Below are 13,373 nucleotides of genomic sequence, written 5' to 3' on the forward strand. Positions count from 1 at the left end.
AACAACTTCTGAGTTAATGGATGCTAACAATAAATACATATAAAATTCACTACATGAGCTGGATTGCATGCACTGGCCTGGTGCTGCTTGGAATCAGGACACGAACGTTTTGTAAAGGCAGGCCTTACATGCTTTCATTATCAATCACAAATATGAGACCTGATAGCATTGTTTTTTTTAAAGTTTGCCGACACGTTAGGAAATGCCTTTAAGACGTCATGACGTTTACACGTTCTGTTAAGTCGTCGTGGCGTTCTTAAGTCACGTGGCCGTGGGGGACCTACGTGCTTAGTTAGGAAGGGAATCACGGTGGAAGGAGTACGCCATGCTGTACGGGAAGGTATTTTTTTTATTGTGTATTTACATCTCGGAAGTGTTTCCAAGTGCCGGTGGCTTTGTTTTTTTCTATTTCCATTTCGTTTGCTGCAACAGTGGCTCTTTGTGTGTCTTCTTCCCGGTATCACCCCACCTCCCCCTCTCGAAACAGAAATGGTGTATGGCCATGCGGTGCACGCCGAGAGAATTTCAAGACGGATGGGTTTTTTCCAAATTCGGCTGCCAGCAGCAATTCGGAATATAAAGCATGTTTCTTCCCCTTTATCTGCGTAACGGATTTCACTGTTAAAACGGCAATAAGTTCACGCAGTTGGAAATGAAGCCCGTGCCGATCCCCTTTTTACCACAGCCGCATGCTTGCATCTTTTTCTGCACAGGCTCACGCGGGGGCTTGGATGTTGCTGTGGATGCCAAGCCCTCCTGTGCTGGGGGTGATATGTTCCGCCATTGGAGCGGGAACGAGTGTGGCATGAAGTTCCCTTGGTGTGATTTCTATAACTTTAATGTCTTTACAAGGTGAAGGGTTCTGATTTGAACGGTGCAGCGAGATGTGCCGAACTTTACTGTTGAGTGCTGCCAGGCAGTGCATTGAGCTGTGTGGGTCAGTCTGTTTGTACACAAGATGTATGTCTTGATTTTTTTTTTTATATATATTTTTTTTTTACCACCTCCTTCCCACGGGCATTTCTTCCGTTATTTTTATAGGACAGAGTTCCTTCATTTGCCTGCATTGTCTCACTGACTAGGTGGCTGCATGTGCATGTATACAGTGAAAATGCATATCCCCTGCGCCCTCACCTTGGATGCCACAGGGGAGAGGAGGCTGTTACAATCGTCTGTCCTGCTCCCTCCTGCAATCGCCCTGCTTCACTACACACTCAGCAACACTCCTAAATGAACACATAGGAGACCAGAGGTAGAAGGGTATTTGCATATAATGAAAGCATGTATCCAAACCGCCTGGGTGGACTGCTCTGCTCCCCCAGGCCGGCAACATCCTTATATACAGTTTAGGTGGCTATTCCATTCCTAAACATTACTCATGCCAAAGGGGATGCCTGCGGCCTGCATCCGGGCCCATGTATGGAGTGTAGCAATCGGAACGCAAGTGTTCAAGTTCTTATAATGGCCTGTTTTTCCTGAACACAGGGGGGCAATGTGGCCTTGGGTTCTGGTAACGGCTTGTTAGGTCCTGTGTGGTCTGTGTACATTCTCTCATCAATGGTTTTCCATCCCTGGTGGCATGACGGTCACACATTCCAGTCCGTGACCTTGCAGGTGCCAGATCCCATCTCCTTCTGCGCAGGGGCCTCCAAGAAAATAGAAAAAACACATAATTAGATCATGTAACAGAGGCGATATGGGATGGAAGCACGCATTGCTGGTGTTGTATGGTCCTGGCAGCCCAGCAATATGCTGTGGTGGAGCTGGATATTGTACAACACCGTCCCCCACCCTCCCCCCCGCTTTGGTTACCCCTCTGCCTCGTCACCCCTCTGGTCCATGGGATGGCTCTGGCTGGGTCAGATCCGGCATTGGATGTCTGGCTGGATCTTGGGCCCCAGTCTGCCTCGGCCATGACCAGGCTTTACCAAGCCCCCAGCTTTGCCCAGCTATCACTCGTGCATTTCCTAGCTCTATTTGCTCATCCTGTTTTTTCTTCGGCTCTGAAACGGACACCACAGGAATAAATGGGCCATGAACATCACTGTGGTGGGAGAGCACTGTAGAAAGCAGGCATTCTACATGCTGGGCACATTGTTCAAATGCGCATTTTACACGTTCATAGGAAAGTAATTTCAGAACTTGCGTTGACTAGTTTATTTTGAGATTATTTTTTTTTTTTCAGTGCACCACACGTCATTTGTGTCACTTGCTTTGTGTTTTATCACAGGATATATTTTGTTTATCAAACTGGTTAATCCCAAATAAATGCTTCAGTTGGGCTGACAGCAGTTATTAGGAAATTAAACTGGCTTCATGGGTGCCAACTTTTGGTTTTCACTACAGAGGCTGAAATACCCCAACCCATTGCCCAGCACAACCTATCCCTTGGACAAACACCTTTTACAGCGCTTCCTTTTTTTGCTTATATCAGTTATTTTACAATAATTCAGTTATACAATTACTGATTACACTGCACACCATGACAGAATTTTTGAATTTGCCCGCCCCCCCCCTTAACAAAAGAACAAACCGGGGAGGAGAGAGAAGGAAAAGCAACCCCCATTTAAACAAAACTTGCTCTTCGGTGATAACAGGCTCTTGATTCGCTGGAGCCTGCCACCGCCAGGCTCCTATTTCACCACCTCCTTTTTCTAGTTTGGAGTCTATTCATGACGTTAGTGACATTTCCCGGTCTTCTCACTCTAGGCTCTGCCGTGGGGTCTGTTTACTCATCTCCCATTCACTAACCTCTCCAAACTGAATTTAACAGAATATCTAAGGCGAAGTCGGACACCAAGGAACCTATTTTCCTTTCTCTGTGAAATGGAATTGCCGATACCACGGGTTGACAACACTAGGATACGCATGCATTGGTGTACTGACATACAAAATCACCTCCCTCCAACTTAAAATGGCCAAAAAGAAAGTCACTGCTCAGAGCAGCAACACCCTCTATTCATACGGACAGTACCACCCCACCCTTCAGCTTCAAGAACATTTCTATCACTGAGACAGAAAAAATCATACTCTTGCTAAAACCCTCACACTGCAAAGGAGACAACTGCCCAGCCCAAATTCTAAAGGATGCAGCTAGAGACCTAGCCCCTTTCATCTCGAAGCTCATCAATGCCTCATTCAAGACAAACCTAGTGCCTAATAATCTTAAAGAATCTTAGATGCTTCCACTGCTTAAAAACAAACTTTTAGACTTTCATCCCGACCAATTACAGACCCATCACCACAGTACCCTTCTTACTTATAATTATCGATAAAGTAGATTATCTGCAAATACAGGACTACCTAGAAGCCAACCACCTATTATGATCACATGAGTCTGGCTTTCCCCCCTCTCCATGGCACGGAAAAAGCCTTAATAGACCTCAAGACCCAAATTGACGAGTTGAAGGACAATGGGAAATAGGCTATGCTACTCCTTCTTGACCTATCTGCAGCCTTTGACTTGGTGGATCACGCAGTCTTATTCAACCACCTTAGGTCGGCTGCCCATTTCTCAAGTGATGGCATAACCTGGGTTCAGTTCTTCCAAGCTAACCGTACAATGAGTCTGCTCCCCCTCAGCAGCTGCTGATCCTGTACAAGTCTCCTGCGGCGTACCTCAGGGATCATGTGTGTCTCCCACCATGTATAACCTCTTTACTAAGCCCCTGTTCAACAAGTTGGACATACTGGGTGTCACCTACACCAATTACGCAGATGACACCCAGATCCTCATTCCCTTTTTGGGCAACTTCCTGGAGGACTCGGCTTTAGTAAATAAGATATACCTCCTCATTCAGGCATGGATGGCATCCCACGGCCTATGCCTGAATGGCGACAAAACAGAGTTACTGATCCTAGGTTCAGAGACAGCTATTAAAAAACTCAACCCCAGCTATGCCTCCTTCAACATTGACAATAATGTCATCATAGTGATGCCTGCAGTCAAAACCCTAGGCTTCTAGCTTGACTCTGCACTCACCCTTAAGAAGCAAGTCAATTCATAAGCATTATCAACAGCATATACTTGCAAGCTGATCCAAGCATGTAGCTAGTTTCTTTCTGAAACTCGCTGCATTACCCTGGTCAATGCACTTATAATATCCAGATTGGATTATTGTAATGCCTTGTACACAGGAGCCAATAAGTACATTATTGACAAAATGCAAAGATTTCAAAATAATGCCCTTAGAGCAGCTCTAAATATCCCTAACAAAGATCACATCTCTACATTTAGAAGAGATGTCCACTGGTTTAAGATTAATGACAGGATCCTCCTTAAACACTGTCACGTCCAAATGTCTGAACAATATAGCTCCACCTTATCTCGTAGAAAGAATAAACGAGCAAATCACTGCCCGCCCCATGAGATCTGCCAACATCCACACCTTAGAGGTTCCTAGATTTAAACGCACCAGAGCTGGCGGCTCTAGCTTCCCAGTCCTAGCTGCACAATCCTGGAATACACTCCCTTTGGATCTTAGAACAGACCAACCTTACTGTAGATTTAGATGAAGAGTCCTCACCTGGATACAGACTAACAATTCCTAAACATGCCGTTATCGACCCCTTAACTTATCTCTTCCTGTACTTATACCATGACTTCACTTGCTACCCAATGCCTGCTAGGCCTTACCGTTCTCAATGTATCTGTTACCATTGTTCTGCTTGAATGTAGTCTTGTAATACCTATACGTGACCACTAGTCTTTGTAAACTATGTGGCAGTAACTGTTTATTTCCTGTATGTATATACACATTTACCCCTGTAACTAAGATTTAAGTATACTTGTAATGTTTGCGCCCAGCTACATGAGGGTTTGGTTGCGCTCTTATCAAAACAAACCCCTCTCCTGCCCATCGTGCTACTTTTCTCCACTCTGCTTCTGTGCACACTGTGCCCAAATTTCACTTCTCCATCTGCATCTCAGGGGAAACTCTATTTCCTCCTAGCTGGGGCCTCTCAAGATCATAACTTTCCAGGAAGGGAGCGCATTCCATTTCCCTTGAGCGGGGTTTGGCCATGTATCTGTCTAGTGGGCTGTTCATTCTATATGTGTCGAGGGCCTTGGCGGCCCATTGCTTTTTGCTGGGGAGTTCGGCCCTTTTCCAACCTCCCCCACCACATGTGCCAGTAGTCTGCCGTCAGCCCGCATTTCCTCTAGCAGTGTGGGTCAGCACTTGGGTACATAAGTGATGGTCTTGCCGGGTCCCACTGCCACCTGTATAAGAGTTTTAACCCATTAAGTTTATATTGGCAGGCCACTGATGTGCGGTGGGCGTTCTCACACAGCCTTTGTCTGATCATCCTCCATCTGAATCTCCATATCCCTCTGCCATTTACTCCTGTACACCTGTCACAGCCCTGTGCCTCCAATAGGGCCTGGTATAATCCTGAGATGAGCCCCTTCGTCCCCTTTCTTGTATCCAACTCCTCCTCTGTACATGTCAGTTCCCTTTGCAGGGCCTCCTTCCAGTGTCCTGACAGGAGTACCCCTTTTGAGTTACAAGTATTTAAATGCAACATCTCCCCCGCCCCAAAAATATCTTCCAGCTCACTTAACTCTACAAATACAATCTTTTTTCAGGACCTGCCCCACTCTTTCCACCCCTCCCTCAAACCAGTCTTGGAATCTCTCCTGTCCGGGGATCCGGTCCCTTATGGGTGGTGCCCAAATTTGACTCGGTGGGGGGGGCAGGTTGTTACCCCCACCCTTTCTCTCTTCCTTCTCCAGAGGGATCAGAGCGGACCAGGAACCTTTGCATCTGTACCTTTCTTGGGGCAGCCTCTCATGGTGCCCACAACCATTCTCCAAGCGTGACTGGGTGGAATAGGTGGTTCTCAATGTCCACCCATTGCTTCTGTTCATCTCCCTGCAAGTGGGGGGACCAGAGCTCTAAACTGGGCTGCCCTATAGTATGTGCGCATTTCCGGTAGCCCTACAACTCCCTTTTCCCTGGGTTGTACCAACTGTCTAAGCTGTTTTTTCCCCTCCCAACGGAATCTTACCATTCTCTTCAATTCTCCAAGTGTGTGTCCGGCAGCCCTATTGGAAGTGCCTGAAAGAGGTATACTAATCTAGGAAAGAAGACCATTTTGAGGGCTATTAGGCGGCCTAGTAGTTTCAAGCAGGTGTCTAGCTCTCCAAAGAGCTGGTGCAGTAGAGGGGGGGGGGGGGGGAGTACGTTTTTCTCATATAGTTTGTCCATTTCTCTGGGAATCCTCACCCCAAGGTACATCAGGCTATCTTTCTCTACCTGTATCCCCAACCCTGCCCATTCCGTTCTTTGCTCTTCCATTGTCTCTCCCAGCGGGAGGATTGATTTGTTCAAATTTACCTTTTAAAACCGATAGGTGTCCATATTTTTCCACTAGCTGAAGTACTCTTGGCACTGTCACTTCTGCGAGGTATACAATTATGTCATCTGCATACATACTTAGTTTATGTGATTCATATCCTACCCTTATTCCCTTTATCTGTGCATCTTTTCAGATTTCCCCCCCCAATGGGTTCCATTACAAGGGAGAGGAGTGGGGACAATGGGCAGCCCTGCCTAGTGCCCCTGCGAAGACCAAATTCCCTGGGTTTCGCCCCGTTCACCACTACCCTTGCCTTGGGACCGGAGTAGATGGATTTCCCACTCCTATCTTCCTTAACACTATGAACAAAAACCTCCATTCTACCCGCACAAATGCTTTTACCGCATCTAGGCTTAAGTGTGTAGTCTCCCTGGTTTCCCCCCTACCTGTTCCATAGGATCTAGGGTTTTGGCCTTGTCTTCCCGCTATAAACCCCACCTGATCTTATTGTTTTGGTTAAATTCAACTTTAAACACATTAAAAGGAACAATATATCAATACACATAATTATATTTTGCATATAAACTGTATCAGCAAAAGTCGGTCAACCTGCTGACCTACCCCAGTAGCCATCTACTACTGAGTGTCTATGCATCCCTTGATGTACTAAAATCACTCCATTGCCAACAGTACCTTGGGTGCACCGCTGCCATAGAAGTGACTTAAAGTGGAATTCATGTATGTCTTGGGTGCCAGGCCTTTGCCGTCGTGTATATCTGGGGCACCATATGTTGCAGAGAGTCTGCTGCTATATCATCACTGTATCTTAATGCAATTTTGTTCTGTTTCTTTTGGTTGTGGTGTCTGACAAACTACATGGGCATATTTTACATTGTCACCCAGCACCTTCAGTGCGGTGACACAGGGAAGTCTTTTAGATTTCCCAAAATACCTTCTCTGGGATAAACTACTGTTTCCAGGGCAGTAAAGTCAAATTGACAGCCAATGTTAAGGAGCTGAGACACTTCGTGAAGTTTGTCTTGCACAATGTTATAGAGATCTTTGATAATGTTAAAGGTATTTGTATAGCGCACCGTCCGCAACTGAGTTGGTCTCCAAAAATGTGGGGGGTGGGTGAAGAGGGCGTAGGAAAGTGAGAGGTGGTGTACTGTTGGCAGCTTCAGTTCTGTTTTCACTGTGTGCTGAGCTTGGGTGTGCATATACGATCGAAGCGGGTCCTTGCGTGCTGTTGCGATTGTGTTAATTTTGTTGCAGTGTGGTCAAGTCCATGCGCTTTGCTGTGAGAGGTGGTTTTGTGGGTTTTTGTGTGAATTTTGAGGTTTTGGTTAGGGGGCTGTATGTCTCATAATTTGTGTAGTTCGGTTTATGTATCAGGTTGCCGTACTGGGTTGGTATATTCTTTCGCTTTGTTTACTGATTGTCTAGTTTCAGGGCCTGGGTTGTGGTTGGCCCCCATCTAAGTTTTGACCTTAGTACACGGAGGGGGCGAGCATAATCCCTGCTTAGGTAGTGGAGTTATATTATCATTCCCTGCTCCTTCCCATCTATTTCTCTCGGTGCTCCATTGCTGCCTGTGCTTTCGAGGGATGCCAGGTGCTATTGCTGGGTCATACCTTGCTCTCCCTTCCTTGATCTGGGGTGTTACTTGGTATGATTTGATATGGTTTGTTTTTAATTGATTGGATATTTTACAGATCCGTATATCCTTATTTTATAAGGGTTGATGATTTAGGGTGGGTTCTTTTCGCGACCTAGTTCCCCTCTGCATGTTCTTAGCATTCTTTCTGGTTATGTGGTGAAGAGCCATGATTTGAGTTTCCTGAATTGTAGGTGATCTCTTGTGTTCCGTATGTCCAGGTTTTTGGGGCGAGGTGAGAAAGAGGATCCTGAGTTTTCCCTTGTATGATTTGGGTTCCAAGCAGATGTTGCTCCTGGATTTGAGAGGCCTTTCAGTGTGATGTAAGTTTAGTTTTCTTCTGAGGAACTCTGCACCTTGGTCGTGGATTGCTCTGTGGGTTATGCACATTGATTTGAACTTGATCCGCTTTTTGATGGGTAGTGTAGTGTGATCAGCGCTGGTGTGATTTCTCTTCTAGGCAGTTTAAGGAGCAGTCTGGCCACCGCATTTTGTATTGGTTGGAGTTTAATTAGGAGTCGTTCAGGCAAGCATAGATATAGGCTGTTGGCGTAGTCTAGTCTGGACATGTGATGAGGGCTTTGACGGCAGTTGTTTTGCTGGTGAATGAGAGGAATGGTAGGATCCTTTTAACCAATCGCAGGAGAAAGAGAGATTTCTTGATTAGGCGTTTTGTTTGTGGCTCTGGAGCGAGTTTGTTGTCAGTCAGGACTCCCAGGTTTATTTTACAGTCGATGGGGCTGAGGGTTTGTCTTTGACCATAGGTTGTAGAGGTTGCCTTCTGTTTTTTGTGATCATTATTTCTGTTTTGCCTGGGTTGAGTTGAAGGTAGCTTCACAAAGGCAGTTCTCTAGTATTGTTGTCTTGTGAGTTTTGTATTTTGTAGATTATTTGTGTCATCAGCGTACTTGTAACTGGTGAGGCCAACAATCATTTTAATTGGCTGCGACGGGTAGATGTTGAATATTAATGACAATTCTTGTGGGATTGATTTGTAAGGTTTATCCATATTGGTTTGGTTCTGTTTGTAAGGAAGGATCTGCCTCAAAGTAAGATTCCGAATTCTTCAGTCTCATGGTAGGCTGTCGTGGTGTGTTGAATGCTGCAGAGAGGTCTAAAAGTATCAGAGCGGTGATGTTTGAGTCTGCGTTAGCCTTTAGATCATCCCAGATTGAAATAAGTGCTGTTTCTGTTCCTCATCGGCCTGAAGCCTACTTGTGCCTGGTTTAATAGGTGATGTCCTTCTATGAAATCTTGGGTTGTTGTATATTTGTGTGTTTCCAGGAGTTTAGCTGGTTAGGGGATGTTGGAGATGGGTCTGTAGTTGAGAGGTCCTCTACGTTTCCTGTTGTGTCCTTGAAGAGTGGTTTGATGCATGCTGATTTGAAGGGTTGGGGCACTCTTCCCGTTTAGATTGTTTGGTTGAGGACATTCCTATAGTATTCCATCGGTGTTCCTTGCACAAGGATTGATTTGTGGATGTCAGGGGGGGGGCAAGGATCCACGCAGGAGCCAGGTGTGTTGCTTTGATTGACGAGTTTGAGTCTCCACTGATGTGTGGTGAGTTTTGGAGTTTGTTATGGTGTTCCTTGCATCAGTCTGGATCTTCAGTGTAGTGGTTGCATGGTCAGTTGGATGATCATGATTTTATTTTTGAAGTGGTCTGCGAGGTCCCTGCATAATTACTTTGACATTGGAGTGTTGTTGCAGCCGAGAGGAATTTTTATTTCGTTTGTTTTTAAACAGTTCCTTTTGGGCGATTGGTGCTTTGAGGATTCTGTTCGTATTTCCTTTTTTGCTTTTTGTATGAATCGGTATGTTGAAGTTTGAATTTTTTTTCTGCAGTCTTTATTGATCTTGCATTCTAGTTTCGTTTTTTCCTTTTTCGTGGCACCTTGTGGGGTGAACCATATTGCGGTTGCTCTTTTGCGGGATGGATTGAAAGGTTTTTCTTTTGCGATCTCGTCGATTGTGGTAGTGGTCCAGTTGTGAGTCTATTTTAGTGTCTAGCTGCGCTTCGCCCATGGTCGTTTGTGGTTTGGTGATCTCCAGTCGTTCCGTTAAGTTGGGAGTTTTTTATGGTTCTCCAGTTTTTTTTCATGGTGATTGGTAGTTTTTCTTGTTTCCTGGTTATTTTTGAGGGCAGTGATTACAAAGGGGATGATGAGATAGTCGCTCCTGAGGATCTGAATCAGTGGTGCTGTGGTAATTAGTTTTCTGTTGGCGAAGATTGCGTCTAGATGTCCTGCCGTGTGGATTGCTCCTTTGACCAGCTGATGTAGTTCAACTGTTAGTTGGCCGTTAAGAGATTGTTTTGAGGGTGTGGTGTCTTTATCGAACCGGATGGTCTCATATAATTACGCTCGATAGGTTGGTGATTGCCTCTATATTGAGTTGTCTTTGAAGGCTGCATCGTGCGTTGGTGGTCTGTATATCGTTATGAATTTCAGGTTTGTTCTAGGATTTGTTGATACACTTAAGATTAGGGATTCACATTTGTTGATGATTAATGGGTCTTCCGCTTTAATTTCCAAGTGTTCCTTGTAGATTGCTAGTCCCACCACTTTGTTTTCCTGTTTACTTGGATGCACTTGAAGGTATCAGGCAGGCAGTTATTGAGGGTGATCTTGTAGTTCTAGCCATGTTTCGGTTACGAAAATGATGTTGATCCCTTCGTCACTTAGGTCGTAGATTTCGGTGGCGTCTTTGGACATTGATCTTGTGTTGATTAGATTGCAGTGGATTCTTTTGGTGTCATTTGGTTTATTTCTTTGTTACTGGTTTTGGTTTGTGGGTGTTCATTTAGGGTGCTTTTATGTTGCCTCTGAGCGGTAGAGGTTTTGTGAAGGCGGCTTCGTCGTTGAAGCGGTCTGAGCTTGATAATTGGGTCGCTGACTTCTATTTATCTCGTCATTTGGTGTGGTTATCGATGGTGCCCATCTGTTCTTGTGATGTAAGGGGGATGGCGTCATCTCATTCTTTTCTCTTGTGCCGCCTTTTATTCTGTGATTCTGCTGTTTTTTTATTTATCCATCTGGAATAGTTGGTGTTGGAGTGTCTAGGTTATTTGGTTGGTGCGAGGTAGGGTATAAGGATTTTTTTCTTGTGATTGTTCTGTTGATAGTATTGTTTTGCGTGGTGTAGTCTGTATTGAAGACGCCTTCTGCTGGGACCGGTTAAGCTTGTGTATTTGTACTGTGTTCCATTTCTCTTTGCATCCAATTCTGTGTCGGGTCATTTTAGTTTTAGTTGGGAGTTGTTGTTCTGGGTGTTTAATAAGATAGGTCTTGTGTCAGTTTCCAATCCTCTTGGGTTGTTCTGTCTGGAGGGTATGGAGGTTTTAGAGGGTTTGTCTTGTTCAGTCAGTTGGATATGGTCTTCTATTATAACGGGAGGGCTGTCCTGGGGGTGTTGTACGTTCGAGGAAGGGCGTATGGATTGGGCTAAGTGTGCAGGTAACTGTGGTGGGGATTATGATACTAGTTACAGGTTTTGGTGATTGCTGGATTTCCTGGATGGCGGGTTCCTAGGATCGGTAGTACCAGCTACTGATAATGCCTAGACGACTAAGGGACAAGAGGTGAAGAGTTCGGACTTCCACACCCAAGAATACTATAATTGGAAACCACCTGTAAAATTCTGAAGCGATGTAGGTTTCGGCAGGGAGCAAAGCTTATTGAACAGTTTGATTTCTGATCCTTGGACAGCAGTGTGTAGGTTCGGTTCCGTAAGGCCGGCTGTGATCAAGATTGGGACCTTTATCGGGAGAGTGTTTTGGCTTCGCAGATGGCAGGGGTGGTGAAGTATCAGGTTGGAGACGCCTGGGTGACGGGGAGGTTTAGATTTGAAAGAGGTTGGTGGTAATGAGGGCACAATTGACTCCTAGAAATCGTGAGGAAGGTTCAAGGCTCTAAGTGGGCGGCAGTGATTTGACTGAGACCTAGACAGAAATTACACACCTAGGCGGGAGAGGCTCTGGCTACAGTGTGGCAGGTTTAAGTTGGGAGATAGGGGTGGGAACACCTGGAGTAGTCTTCCTCACAGTGCATGTTGAGGAGACGAATTGGACCCGAGGGTCTTGTATTGAGGTGGAGAAGCCTGGGTTTGAGAGTGTATATTACAGGAGGGCATGCTGAGATTCGAGGGTCCTGTATAGTGGGAGAGGCCCAGGTTTCAAAACCGCTTCAATGCGATTAAAGCAGTGTCAAATGCAGTTTAGATGTAGTGTTGGTGCACTTTCAAATACAGGGGGCACACTTGAAAGGGAATAGTGGGAGTGAGGCTTAAGTTGAAATGCAATTTCAAATGCACTTTAAAGCCTAATGGGCCTAAAGTTTCACAATGCAGTCTGGTAGAGAAGGTTTTTATGATGGTGTCCGCCAGGGGCTAATTGACAGTAGAAAATGAAATCCCTGTTGGGCCGCAAGCTGAGAGGCTTGTGATGGGCAAAGCTGCAAAAGGAAACCAATGCAAGTCTCTACTGAGAGCTAGCAATGCTACACAAGAGGTAAGTACCCCATAGTTAACAGTACCTTAGGTCTGAAAAAATGTGTTCTAGCTGGCCTCTGTGCCTTTTGTAGGCCCTGCAGAGCCTGTTCCTGGGCTTCAGTCAGGGGGACAAAAGGGAGGACGTTTGAGGACTCCTGCAATATGTTTTCGAAGGTCGGCAGCAGCATCAGCAGCACTTTGCGGTTTCGGCTTCTCGCAAATAGCACCACTGCGGTTCTCGGATACCTTGTGGACTTTCTTTGCTTGTGGAGTCCGGCACTCAGTTGAGGTGGCTCAGGCTTGGTTACTTCTCATTTGAGGGAGTGCCTGCGGATCTTCCTGGAGCTCGGGTCTGACTTAAAAACACTACTCGATTCTGGTGTTCCTCTCCCTGACACTCTGTTCCTGCAGTAGCAAATGGAAGTACTGCCAGTTTAGAGTGGATTTCCAGATGTGTCGATTGATCCCACCAAACCAAGGGGGAGAAGTCATCCTTTGCAGGGCTTCTCTAGTCTAGGTGATCTTCACCGGGCAAACCAACGGTCCAGGAGTTGCAGCAAGCGCCTCTTCCAAGTTATGCGGATTCGTTTGTCCAGTGGTCGACTCTGCCTTCCTTGCAAAAGACCTCTCCTTTTTTATGCAGGTTTTTCCCAGTCATTCACAGCCTAGCTGTCAATCACACAGCAGGGTGGTTGTCCTCCAAGGAAAGCCACCCCGCCAATTTGGGTGCATTCCTGTAATCGAGGAGACTAAGCACAGTTTCGGGCACCTCCCTCGCTTCCTGCCTTGCCAGACACGCTTGAGCCAGAGGCCAGCTTCACTGGGGAATCCCGCCAAAGGCAAAGGGGCCAAACCTGGTTTGGCGCGAACAGTACATCTCAGGACCGTTCAACAAGGGTGCTATGCATGAGTGGGTGAAAAAGCTCTT

At 45.9% G+C, this 13,373-nt stretch overlaps 1 protein-coding gene across 2 annotated transcripts in view; it reads left to right on the top strand.

Moving 5' to 3' along the window:
• The first annotated feature begins 249 nt into the window (after positions 1 to 249).
• The window catches only part of LOC138513755 (coiled-coil domain-containing protein 86-like), an 89,204-nt gene continuing 76,080 nt past the window's right edge, over positions 250 to 13,373 (top strand). Inside the window, exon 1 of one of the 2 annotated variants that reach the window (XM_069628843.1) lies at positions 250 to 340. The gene's annotated coding sequence lies outside the window, so the exon portion shown is untranslated. The remainder of the gene's footprint in view (positions 341 to 13,373) is intronic. The other variant, XM_069628844.1, reaches the window with a different exon arrangement.

The sequence above is a fragment of the Ambystoma mexicanum genome, chromosome 12 (genome assembly GCF_040938575.1).
Source record: "Ambystoma mexicanum isolate Mex_15411 chromosome 12, UKY_AmexF1_1, whole genome shotgun sequence".
NCBI lineage: Eukaryota > Metazoa > Chordata > Amphibia > Caudata > Ambystomatidae > Ambystoma > Ambystoma mexicanum.